This window comes from Octopus sinensis, linkage group LG4 (assembly GCF_006345805.1).
Source record: "Octopus sinensis linkage group LG4, ASM634580v1, whole genome shotgun sequence".
Classification (NCBI taxonomy): Eukaryota; Metazoa; Mollusca; class Cephalopoda; order Octopoda; family Octopodidae; genus Octopus; species Octopus sinensis.
The window spans coordinates 56,403,053-56,418,052 of record NC_043000.1 but is presented as its reverse complement, the minus strand read 5'-3'; the positions used below and the strand labels follow the sequence as shown (position 1 = coordinate 56,418,052).

At 33.5% G+C, this 15,000-nt stretch overlaps 1 protein-coding gene across 1 annotated transcript in view; it reads left to right on the top strand.

The window, feature by feature from the left end:
• Nucleotides 1–15,000, top strand: part of LOC115210448 (decaprenyl-diphosphate synthase subunit 2) — a 607,213-nt gene that overhangs the window by 589,166 nt on the left and 3,047 nt on the right. The window lies entirely within an intron of this gene.

Sequence of the window (15,000 nt, the reverse complement as noted above, 5' to 3'; positions counted from 1 at the left end):
GACGTCAAATCGCCATTCACCACAAAAGATTATGTTCTCTGATCAAACTCAACACAAAACCATAGCAATAAACAAGTGAAAAATATACGAAATAAAATAATTACCCATGTACTAAATTAGTTTCAGCTGTTATTTTCCGCAAGGAAAACTGCAGCCATCATCAGCATGGTCCGTTATAAATGTAATTTGCTGGACTAGATGCAAACACGATACCGAAATATCGCATGCATGGAGTTCAGCCTATTACATTTGAATATATCTTTCAAATGCCTCTACTTTGGCACGTTGGAACCCGAGAAAACTAGACTGCAGCTAATAATTAGCAGCAGTTAATTTATCGGTTAGAGAACATATTTATTTATATAAAATTAATTAAGGGTAGAAATTGATATTTATCAATTAAGACCAGTGGTCTAGCATATTAAAAAAGAATCCGAAGATTAAAATATTTATATATACCAATTAAGGACTGAACATGAAAAGTGGACAGTCAACATGCTAGATATAGACGTCAAATCGCCATTCACCACAAAAGATTATGTTCTCAGATCAAACTCAACACAAAACCATAGCAATAAACAAGTGAAAAATATACGAAATAAAATAATTACCCATGTACTAATTAGTTTCAGCTGTTATTTTCCGCAAGGAAAACTGCAGCCATCATCAGCATGGTCCGTTATAAATGTAATTTGCTGGACTAGATGCAAACACGATACCGAAATATCGCGTGCATGGAGTTCAGCCTATTACATTTGAATATATCTTTCAAATGCCTCTACTTTGGTGCGTTGGAACCCGAGAAAACTAGACTGCAGCTAATAATTAGCAGCAGTTAATTATCGGTTAGAGAACATATTTATTTATATAAAATTAATTAAGGGTAGAAATTGATATTTATCAATTAAGACCAGTGGTCTAGCATATTAAAAAAGAATCCGAAGATTAAAATATTTATATTACCAATTAAGGACTGAACACGAAAAGTGGACAGTCAACATGCTAGATATAGACGTCAAATCGCCATTCACCACAAAAGATTATTGTTCTCAGATCAAACTCAACACAAAACCATAGCAATAAACAAGTGAAAAATATACGAAATAAAATAATTACCCATGTACTAAATTAGTTTCAGCTGTTATTTCCGTAAGGAAAACTGCAGCCATCATCAGCATGGTCCGTTATAATGTAATTGCTGGACTAGATGCAAACACGATACCGAAATATCGCGTGCATGGAGTTCAGCCTATTACATGTGAATATATCTTTCAAATGCCTCTACTTTGGCGCGTTGGAACCCGAGAAAACTAGACTGCTGCTAATTATTAGCTGCAGGCTAGTTTTCTCGGGTTTCAACGCGCCAAAGTAAAGGCATTTGAAAGATATATTCAAATGTAATAGGCTGAACTCCATGCACGCGATATTTCGGTATCGTGTTTGCATCTAGTCCAGCAAATTACATTTATAACGGACCATGCTGATGATGGCTGCAGTTTTCCTTGCGGAAAATAACAGCTGAAACTAATTTAGTACATGGGTAATTATTTTATTTCGTATATTTTTCACTTGTTTATTGCTATGGTTTTGTGTTGATTTGATCTGAGAACATAATCTTTTGTGGTGAATGGCGATTTGACGTCTATATCTAGCATGTTGACTGTCCACTTTTCGTGTTCAGTCCTTAATTGGTATATATAAATATTTTAATCTTCGGATTCTTTTTTAATATGCTAGACCACTGGTCTTAATTGATAAATATCAATTTCTACCCTTAATTAATTTTATATATATATATATAGCTGCTATGTTGTTGTTGTTTTGTCTCATTTGGTCTAAAGTCGTATGATAACCACCGTTATATATATTTTGTTTATTCATTATACTGTTTTCAATTTCGTTTTCGCTCTGTTATTCACATCCGTCTTGTGCGTTCACATTCCTGTCTTCTACCAAGAAATCTAATGCTTACAGCTTAGTTTTTTTTTTCTGGGGCTGGCCGAGTTGGAGCAATATCAGAATTGAACAGCTAACTTTGCTATGATGATTCGGTATCTGACTGAAGATTGAAGGCTTCGAATGATTTGTCTGTGTTCCGTGTTCGTCCCTTCCTGTATTTCACGTTCATTATATATAAAAATTCATTCTTATATATATATATATATAGATATATATATATATATATATGATTTTGATTTTTCCAGTTTCAGCTAATGAGCTGTGGCCATGCTGGGGCACCGCCATTATATATATATATATCTATATATATATATATATATATTATATATATATATATATCTATATATATATATATATATATATATATATATATATATATATATATTTTTTTATCTATCTTTTACTTCTTTCATTCGTTGGACTGCGGCCATGCTGGGGCACTGTCTTGAATATTTAGTTGACAGAACCAGCCCCCAGTACTTATTTTTTAAACTTGGTCTCTTTTGCTGAACCGCTAAGTTACATGGACACACCGACACTGACTGTCAAGTGGTGGTTGGGAGACACACATACACATATATATGGTGGTTGTCTATGCCTTATGCAGTGTCTGATCACCTCCTGTACCTACACCTTAGATTCATCATGGTGTCTGATGTGGGTTTTTTTAAACTAGACAGTGTATTGAAAAGACACCCACATAGATTGCATATCCGATTTAAACCACCAAGAGCTGCAGTTAAGTTCTGATCTTTGTGGATCTTAAAATATCTTCTGAGGCCTCCTTTAGAATTGCAGACCTTATAGCAGACATGGCATTGAAAGTTGTGCACAGATATATGTAGAATAGTTGGTGGAGGTTTTGTGTGTGTGTGTGTGTGTGTGTGCAAAGAGGGTGGGTGCATCAAAGTCTCCTTGCTTTACTCCAAAAGATTCAGAGAGCCTACCACCAAAATTAACTCAAGCCTTCATATCTTGATGCAGAGCCCTGATCATGTTCACAAATTTTTCTGAGCAACCTATTTTTCTTAGAATTAGCCACAGAGCATTTTGATTAACAGTATTTCTTGGTGAAGCATGAGCTTCAAATGTTGGGCCTCACAGAGGCAATGACAAGCAACTGAGACTTTTGGAGATATGCTGTGCTTGAGAAGACCCAGCAAGCCAAATGAGATCGTAACCATGGCCAATGCCAGCATCACAAAACTGGCCCATTTAAAAGTACCCTTCAAATGTCGGGCAATATGCTGTGGTTGAGAAGACTTGTTGAGTCAAGTGAAATTGTAGTTGTGGCTGATGCCAGTACCGTCTGACTGTCACCCATGCCGGTAGCACATAAAAAGCACCATTCAAGTGTGGTTGATGCCAGTGCTACCTGACTGGCCCCCATGCCAGTTGCATGTAAAAAGCACTCTTGAAGTGGTTGGCATTACAAAGGGCATTCAGCTGTAGAAAACTTGCCAGATCAGATTGGAGCCTAGTGCAGCCTCCTGATTGCCAATCTTCAGTCAAACTGTCCAACCCATGCCAGCATGGAAAGCAGACATTAAACAATGATGATGATGATGATGGTAATACAAAACTGCATACATATAAACAAATACATGCACATACACAAATACACACGTATACACAAATACATACACATGCACAAATATATACACCCACACAAATGTATACACATACTCAAATGCGTACATATACACGAATACATAGACATACACAAATACATATACATACACAAATACATACACATGCACTAATACATACCCATACACAAACACACAAATATATACATATACACAAATGCATACACATGCACAAAAACATACACATACACAATTACTTACACATACACAAATGCATACACACACAAATACATACCCTTACACATACACATACACATGCACAAATACACACACACACACAAATATATACACATACACATACATATGCACAAATACATACACATGCACAAAAACATACATATACACAAATACATGCATGTACACAAATGCATACACATACATAAATACATACATATGCAGATTCATGCATATGCACATACACATGCATATACACGTATACATACATATGCACAACTGCATGCTCATACACATACACATTCATAAATACATCCACATACAAAGCATATACATAACAGTTTGATGAGCTTGGGTTGAAAGTTGTCTATGGCCTTCAATACACATCAATCAATATAGAATAGATACACATACTTGCTTGAATACATACACAAACAAAAGTACACTTGGAAATACATTCACACACACATGCACAAACACAAGCACACATACAAATACGTTCATGCACATAAACACACATACAGATGCAATACATACAAACAGACAAAACGGTTACTCAGTCAAAAGTTGTTATATATCAGCAATAAATGTTGCTGGAGTTCTGGATTACAAGATATTTAAAGCCCAGTGACCTGCGAAACATCAACGAGTGTTTATATTCAGTGTTCCTTTCAATGTTCTATGCAGACGTTCTTGGAAAGAGAAAGAGAGAGAGAGAGAGAGAGAGAGAGAGAGAGAGACAAAAACAAAAACCAAAAAAAAAAAAGAAAAAAGAAAAAAGCAGAAACAGTCCCTTGGAATTGCAGAATTATTCAGCTGTTTGTAATCTACAGCATATAATATAAACACAGTCATGCATGAATGCCACTGCCTAATGCGCAGAAGTACACATATGCCCATGCATTTTATTTCATATGCATCCATGTGTGTGTGCCTATCTGCTGTTTGTCCCTCTTTATATATATATATATATACACACACACACATATATATACAAATATGTATGCATATATATATATATATTTATATATTCACATACATATTTGTGCACACATGCATTATATTGTGTAATATGTGCATAATTATGTATGTATATATGTGTGAACACACACATATCTGTATGCAGATGGAGGGTAAGAAAGAGAGAGCTGGTCATTTACATACACTGATGTATGCATGCATAGCCATATTGTGTAGTGTGCATGTGTATATATATATATATATATATATATATATAATATATATATACATATATATATTTATATATATCTGTAATATATTATATAGACATACATATATATGTATATAAATATAGATATGTAGTTAATCATTTTTATGGTGTGCATGTACACACACATGATCATCACCACCACCAACACCACCACCACCATCACCACCACCTCCACTACCACCACCATCATCATCATCATTATCATCATCATCATTTAAAGTCTATGTTCCATGCTAGCATGGGTTAGACATTTGACAGGATCTAATAAGCCCAAAGACTGCACTGTACTTCATTGTCTGTACTGGGTTCATATATACAACTGGATGCCCTTTATAAAGCTGATCACTTTACATCATCATGTACTGAGTGCATTTTTTTCATAGTACCAACACTCATGAGGTAACCAGGCAACTTGCAGCATGATGAATCCTGAGGAGTGAGGAGTAACTTTATACTAGGATAATGAAGAATAGAGAAAGGTAAAATATTGGAGAAAAACAAGGGTAGCGCAGGAGAGGTTCCATATTATAAAAGACAGAATGGGTTGATTGGCTGAAGCCAGAAAGCATAAAAGAAAATAATGTATAATAATGGTGATGAGTATCAGGGTGGATGATCAAGATATGATGTAGGTAGAAATGAGCTGGGTAGAGGTGAAGGATTGAGTGGGGTAGAGGTCAAAGATTGAGTGGGGTAGTGGTCAAGGATTGAGTGGGGTAGTGGTCAAGGATTGAGTGCGGTAGTGGTCAAGGATTGAGTGGGGTAGAGGTCAAGGATTGAGTGGGGTAGAGGTCAAGGATTGAGTGGGGTAGAGGTCAAGGATTGAGTGGGGTAGTTTCCCTCTCAACTTATGCCAACTCACATGGGCCTGTTTCCCAGTTTCCACCTGGACGGGATGCTGGTCTATCACAGGATTATTCATTTTTGCAAGCGGAGTGGACTGGAGCAATGTGAAATGAAGTGTTTTGCTCAAGAACACAACGCATTACTCAGTCCAGGAACTGAAACCACAATCATATGATCATGTGTCCAACACCCTAACCACTAAACTATAGTTTGGAGCAGCAGTGTAAAAATGATGATACGGTAAACAGGAGGAGAACCAAAGTGAAATGACATGCTGCTGTGTTGATTGCAAGAGTGGATGGAGAAGAGGGAGGTTGGCACAGTGTATTTGAGGTGGGTGTGATATATGGTGGTGGTGGGGGAAGGGGAAGAAAAAAGACAATTTAGTGACACAGTTGGGGTAGGTGATCAATGAGAGTGTAGGTAGTGATGAAGGATGGATAACATTATTAATGGATGAAGGATGGATAGTAAGTGAAGTGGTTCTGGGTAGTAAGGACAGAGATATCAAGGCAGAACTGCTGGTTGGAAGTGATGGCTGGTGGGGATAGGTGTCTTGAGGTGGAAGAAAATTTGGTAAAGGGCACAGTTGCCTACATATATATATATGTATGTATATGTAGTTTCTACTGATGAGTTTGTAATTTTCAAATGAAACTAGACTAGTATAGTGATCTCGCTCAATATGGGGTGGTTATCTCCCCTGTCAGTATATGAAAATGTGCTTTCTTATTGCTCTAAGAATTCTTTAACTCTTATTTCTAGCAACATAGGTGCTACCTGGTATCCTCAGTCACAATTAGTGACAGTTAAATTTTTTACTTATTGATTTTATTTTGCATATAGCCATCTTTGTTATTATATTATATATATATCATCATCATCATCATCATCATCATTTAGCGTCCGTTTTCCATGCTAGCATGGGTTGGACGGTTCAACTGGGGTCTGGGGAGCCCGAAGGCTGCACCAGATATATATATACTAGCATTAAAGACCCGTCGTTGCTGGGTCATAGTGCTAGTGCATGTATATATGTGTATATATTACATGTACATCTATATATATACATCTACACATAAAATACAAAATACAAAGTTATATCTTGATATCGCTAGTGATAAGAATACTCAAAATATATAACAGACTGGAATTGTTAGCTCGTCTCTTGTAATTTCGATCAATTGTATCTTGTCCTCCCTCTTGTATAGAAGTGTGGCTACAATCCAGCCTACCTCTACTTCGGGGGGCATTACAAATTTTTTTCGGGACATCCTACGTCCCAGATATAAAGGTAAAAATAAAGTATTTCCACTTTGCAAGTTCGAGTCAAGTACTCCCTTGCACACTCCGTTGACTCGAACCTTGCTTCTATTGTGGCGAATTTACTGCCTCTGATTAGATACCTTTCATAGTCGCACCAAGACATTTTTTGAAGGTGCTTTCCTCCATGTGTTCAAATCTTCTTTTTTCTCTATATTGTATACTTTATAGACAATAGTCTTTTCTTTAATTTAATTTTTTATTATCCATCTGGACTATTCCATTTCTGCATGCTAATTTTATTTTTAATTTATTCCCATTCATGTGAAACCACTTATTCAAGTTCAAGTCATTGATGCAATTTTATACCAATTGCTATTTTTACTTTTGTTATGTTACGATTATATTATACTTTAGTTTGATTTTAATTATTACTTACTACATATAATTCAATTGTTATTATTATTTTTGTTGTTAAAGTGAAAGTATCTGACATAAAATAGAGAAATGTTTTTGTTTCATTTTTAACATGTAATACTGAAATAGTGGAGAAGATATGATATTGCTATGGGCTCACTCTAGGCAAGAAGTTGAACATTTTTTTTTTGCCCATGAAACTACATGGACCCTAAGTAAGGCATGTGTAAAATTTGAATGGAATTCGTTGTGTAGTTCTCAAGTTTTAGGGAATCGTAGTGGAGAAGATATGATATTGCTGTGGGCTCACCCTAGGCAAAAAGTTCAAAATTGTTTTTGCCGATGACATTCCCCGGACCCTAAGTAAGGCATGTGTAAAATTTGAATGAAATTGGTTGTGTAGTTCTCAAGTTTTAGGGAAACACACAGACAGACAGACACACATTCTCAGTTTTATATATATAAAGATACTTCACTACTAGGTATACCTCCTCAAGCACACATGCACATACCATACATATATATATACACGTGCACACACACATTCATGCTCGCACACACACACACACACACAGATAAAGAAATATGTGTATATACTACACAATAAAACTAAATTTTGTGCCTCATAGACCATAGAACTGCACCTAGAAAGTTCCTGTTGATGAAAGTTTTTTCTCTTATTTTGATAATGGAAAATCAGAAGTTGTCCATGAATGTGTATTTCACATCATTTCACGAAACCATCTTGTCTGATTATACTATGAATTCCATCAATCTATCGCTCTAAACTGGTACTTCTATATATAGTACTGATATATGTACATTGTGAGGTAAAGACACTATTGAGAATCTGGATGACCATCCTGGGAATATCAGTTTGAATGTTACACACTGACTCTTCTATTTCCTCTCAATGCTGGAATATTTATCCCTCTCAGAAAGGTTGTGATGCATCCTTGGTTCATTCTGAGCTTGGCTAATAGCAATAAATTGACCCCGAAAAGATGAAAGGAAAAGATTAATCTCAAAGATGACCTGAAAATAAATTAGGAGATGTGGAGTAAAGTAAAGCTGCATTGGGGAATTGATTGTGTGTTGAGCTTACATCCCATGTTGTGTTGTTTGCCATGTATGTTATAGATTGAATTCTTTCTTATTTATATATGTATTCACTCACTCTCCCACTCACTCATCTGATATTTCATTCACTTAATTATCATCATTCACATCAAATTTGATGACATACTTTCAAGAAAAATTAAGGATTAGTGTTGGACGTGTAGAAGTTTTTTGTTTTCTTATTGGTGGTGATCTTCTTATATATAATAATATTGATGTAAGTTATGTTGTGTCTAATGCGAACAGAAAAGAAAGGAAAAAAGAGAAACGGTAAATATAAATGGTAAAACAAGCATTAAAGAAAAATTGATAAAAATAAAAGCAGTCAAGATATATGCAAAAACAAAAGCACTCATAGAAATGAAAATGAATTCTTTGTTTTTGTATGCGTGTGTATGTTATGTTATTCGTTGTCTGGGTATGTTTGCAATGACTATGGCTGTGTTAGCAGTGTGTGTTTGTAATAGTGAAAGTAAACCTGTGTGTGCATATCTGATATTCCATATGAAAAGCTTTGTTATCATGTGTGTGCGTGTGTGTGTGTGTGTGTGTTAGTATGAAAGAAAAGAGAGACAAATGAGAGAAGAGACGTGTAAGAGAGTGTGAAAGGGGTAAAAAGAGCCAGTGAGGAAATAAAAAAAGAAAGAGAGAGAGGTTTTGGTAGCAGCATGGAACTAGATTGTTAGATAAATAGGTAGTTAGAAGAACAGACATACAGATGAATAGACAGGCCAGAAAAGCTATTGGAATAATGATGAATAACGATCTCAGCCCTTCATTGAAAAAGAAGAAGAATTAAAGCTTCTCTTCAGAGTTTTAGATTTTTTGTTTTTTTTTAACCAATAAATATGTAGAGGTCTTATTTTCTTTTGTTCCTTCTTTTGACATTTTTAGCACACATGTGCACACATACTGAGTATATATATGTGTGTACACATGTATATATATATATATATTCATTTATCATACACAACACAACACACATATATATAATATGTATATATATATATATATATATATATAATATATATATATATATATATATATGAGTGCACATGTGTTTGCATAAACGTATACACACACACATACACATATATATATTATATATATGTGTATGTGTTCTGTGTATATGTTTATGCATACACATGTGTACACATACAGATGTGTGGTAAGTATGCATGTGTATTTGTATGCATACATATACATATTTGAGTGTGTGTGTGTATATATATGTATATATATATATATATACATATATTATACATGCACACATGCATATATATATATGTACACACATATAGTATATGTATATAAATATATATATATATATATATATATTATATATATATATATATTTAATATATATATATAATAAATATATAGATATATATATGTGTATGTGTATATCTATATACATATATAAATATACATATATATATATATATAGATAGATAGATAGATAGATAGATAGATAGATAGATAGATAGATAGATGATAGATAGATAGATAGGTAGATAGATAGATGTGTATATAAATCAACAAATATGAATGGATAAATATAGATATAAGAACAGACACAATTCAAAGCAGGTCAACAGAGTTCGAAATGATGATTGAGTGCTGAAGCTTGGTTGTATGGTAAAAATATTGTGAACTTGCATGTATGAATGTATTTTGTCTGGAGTGGCGAAAAGAAGCAAAACTACTGATGTTAGATAGATTGTTGGAGCAAAAAAAGAGAGAATAAGAGAGAGAGGGGGGGGGGGGTAGGGGGGGAACACAGAATGATGGAAGTATTGAGAATAAGAAGAAGAAGAGAAAGAGAGGTAGTGGTCGGTAGAAGGTAAATTATGTGCTTACATCTCTTGTATGCAGCCGAAAAGCTTAGAAATATTAATGTAATTGCATGGCAGAAAGATGGTTCTATCTACAGTGTCATTATTTTACCTTACGATAAGGAACAAGAGGGGAAAGTTGGGGGAAAAAAAAGAAAAAAAGAAATATTTCTAAAACTCAGACACTTATTCTATACATACATATATATATGTATGTGTGTGTGTGTGTGTGTGTTTACGAATATATGATTGTATATATTTGTGGATCTCTATGCATGCATGTGTGTGTATGTTGGCATATGTGTATGTGTATGTACATATATTTATATATATATATACACACATACATACCATACAGTACATATATATATATATATATATATATATATTATGTATATAATATATATACCTATATATATGTATATATATATATAATATATATTATATTGATATATATATTATTATATATTATATCTTATAGGTTATTATATTTTATATTTTATTGTAACACATACAACATTATATACATTCACCACAGCACACATATATATAAACATATAGATCCATATATATTATATATATATACATACATATATATAATATGTATATAGTATATACAATATATATATATACACAGACATACACATATATATATATAATATAAATTTCAACACTCCCCCACTTACACACACACATACACACAATTACTTACACACACATACATAAATGTGGGTAGATATGTATGTGTGTACATATTTTTATATATTTTAACATAAAGCATAGAACTTAAAGTAATGAAATTCAGATTAATACCATCTGCTCTCTAAGATGTTATCAATACTGGATGATTCCTAGTGTTGTTCTGTTGATGCCTATTTCATTTTTGTTTTTGTTGTTTTTTCTTCTTATTTATTCATTTATTTTTATTTTTAATTTTTATTTGTCTTCTAGGAAAATCAAATAACACACCTTCTTTATCTGCCACCTCTCCACTGCTACTTTGAGAAAAATGCAGTCTTTTACAGTTGTATCAGGGTGTGGAGGGTGACACGGGTTATCACAATGATTTGAAAGTTTCCCTTGCAAGAACTATGTAACCTTTAGCTGTAAAACACTACACTGAAATATCTTTTTTTTTTTATTATGGCCTCATACACACACACACACACATATATGTATATATATGTGCATACATGCATATATATATCATATATATATATATATATATATATATATATATATAATATATATATATATATATATAATATATATATATATATGTATATATATAGTAATTATATATATAGATATATATCTATATATATATGAAAAAACAAGTCAAAAATAGAAAATGCTAAGGATTGATTTTATAGTGAATCTTTCAGTACCGGTTTCAGTTCATTTTGAGACCTTTTCAACTGTAACGATTAAATAATTAAATTTAGAAAAATTAGAAGAAAAAGTTTTTAAAAGAATATTTCTGTAGTAGTGTTCAGATATAAGTAGCATTCTGCCCCTTTCTCTGACTCCTTGTTTGCACTTGTGTGTTCGAGGTCGTTATATATATATATATATATATATATATATATATATATATATATATATATATATATATATAATATATATATATATATATATATATAGTATATATATTATATATATGTATATATATATGCATGTATGCATTTGTTTGTTATTACATATATAGATAAGTTTGGTCACCTGCTCTCTCTCTCTCTCTCTCTCTGTCTCTTGTATCTCAACATCTACGTGGAATTTCTTAACTTGAGAGCAGAGAGATGACTCCACAGGATGCCACCTACTTGTTAACTAATATGGAGGTCAATGCTTTGTTACTTATCTCTGCCACTAAATCCATTCAGCTCTCTAAGTTAAGAAAGTATCATGTTTGCAGAAATCTTACCACTTTTAATATTGTCTGCATTGTAAAATGAATTTGTAGTTTGCTGTCATGCATATTTCCTCCATTATTTGAAGATATGTATCATAAACGAATGTCTTACATGTAAGCTGTTTATCTCTCTCATATTTTTAAATGCTATGTAACTCAGATATAGGAACCAACCAAAGTATAAACTCCTTGTTATTTGGAAGAAGAACTGAGTAAAAATAGCCATATTTTTATTTGCCGGTGGTATGTAAAAAGCACACGTGCCGGTGCTATATAATAGTGCTTGTTTCAGCACCATGCAAATGCACCCATGTTGGTGCTGAGTAAAAAGCACTCAGCACACTCTGTAAAGGGATTGGCATTAGGAAGGGCATCCAACCATAGAAACCAGGCCAAATCAAACTGGAACCTGGTACAGCTCTTCTGCTTGCCAGCTCTGGTCAAACTATGTCTGCATGGAAAATAGATGTTAAATAATAATAATAATAATAATAATGATAATAATAATAATAATAATAATTGCCAGCCACTAAGGGACATGCTCAACTGGTTAATGTCAAACAACTGACAAGCAAATCTGTGGTATTGAGCAGAATATTTGCTGTAGCCCGTTGTATCAAAGATGAGCTACAGCAAATATTCTGCTCAATACCACAGATTTGCTTGTCAGTTGTTTGACCGTAACCAGTTGAGCATGTCCCTTAGTGGCTGGCGATATGTGCATCTCTGATCACAAGCAGAAGTAGTGGGGGAGCATCATAGCCGTGTGTTGAGAGGGATTCTTTGGGGTTTGAATAATTCACCTTTGGAAACATGGGTGTTTCGTTCAACATCCTTAAACAACCCTTATTCAGGGAACTTTTGAGTGGGATGGGCTACTTGACCAGAAGAAAATTCTAAATGGGCCCCACCTGCAAGGTCATGCGCTGTTTATCTTGATATGAGATCACCATGTCACGCACATATGGTTGTGATGCATGTGCCTAGTGTACCCTTATCAGACGGGTAGTCATGATGGGTATACTGGGCTTCGTATATTTTACCCCGGTGTCACTTTGATGGCATGCACTGCTCTCTCACTCAATAATAATAATAATAATAATAATAATAATAATAATAATAATAATATTGATGATGATGATTTATTCTTTTATTGGCTACAGGGGCTAATATAAATAAACATAAAAGACATGAAACAACATAAAAGGCAGCACAAGACAATACAAAGGGTTTTACTGCATATAAGCAATAAAAACAATCAAAATTAAACAATATAAAACTCCCAAAAGGGGAGGTACTTTAAAGGTACTCGTGGAAAAACCCATGGGTACCTGACCAACAGAGCAAGAGCCCTTCTTTTATTTCTTCACATGTGTATACTCAGAACTGGCTCTTTCACATTGACCGTTCTTCCAACATTCACTCACCTTTTGATAAACTTGCTAGAAGGCGACACTTTCCTCTCCACCCTCACTTTCCTTTTCAAGTGACTCTTGAAATAATAATGATAATAATAATAATAATATAATAATAATAATATAATGATGATGATGATGATGATTTATTCTTTTATTGGCTACAGGGGCTAATATAAATAAACATAAAAGACATGAAACAACATAAAAGGCAGCACAAGACAATACAAAGGGTTTTACTGCATATAAGCAATAAAAACAATCAAAATTAAACAATATAAAACTCCCAAAAGGGGAGGTACTTTAAAGGTACTCGTGGAAAAACCCATGGGTACCTGACCAACAGAGCAAGAGCCCTTCTTTTATTTCTTCACATGTGTATACTCAGAACTGGCTCTTTCACATTGACCGTTCTTCCAACATTCACTCACCTTTTGATAAACTTGCTAGAAGGCGACACTTTCCTCTCCACCCTCACTTTCCTTTTCAAGTGACTCTTGAAATAATAATGATAATAATAATAATAATAATAATAATAATAATAATAATAATGATGATGATGATGATGATGATGGTTATTATTATTATCATTGTCATTGAAGATGTTTTTCCTCCTGAAATAAGTCTTGAAAAGGTATCATGCTTCCTACAGGGGAAAGGTAACATTTCATTAGCCAATTTTCTCCAAAGAACCTGGTTATCTGTGCTAAATTTGCTAAATTTACCATGTCTCTGTGCTATCGAACTAAAAGCTGAAAATCATACTGGATCTACATGTTACAAAGACACTAACAAAATATCTTAGCATGTGGAAGAACTGATATTTGTTTTTTATGTTTATTTGTTTTTCAGAATTTTGGGGTCAAAGTTGTTATGTATCTTTGACATTAGAACATTTTTAATGTAAAAATTTAATGATTTACCTTCAGTTTATTAATACTCAGTGAGAGCCACAACCTGCTAAGACGATAACTTACCAATAGCTTAACAATACATTGTTCTATGTTCATGCATTATTTCACTTATTAATATGACACACATTAGGGATAAATATTGGTAGTACTTGTAATATCCTTTAGCTCCCTGTGGCTCGGATTCCAAATTGTTACTCACAAAATTGCTAGTCACTGTTAGCAAGGTCTAGCAGCAACAAAAAAAAGCAAAAAAAAACCTAACAAAA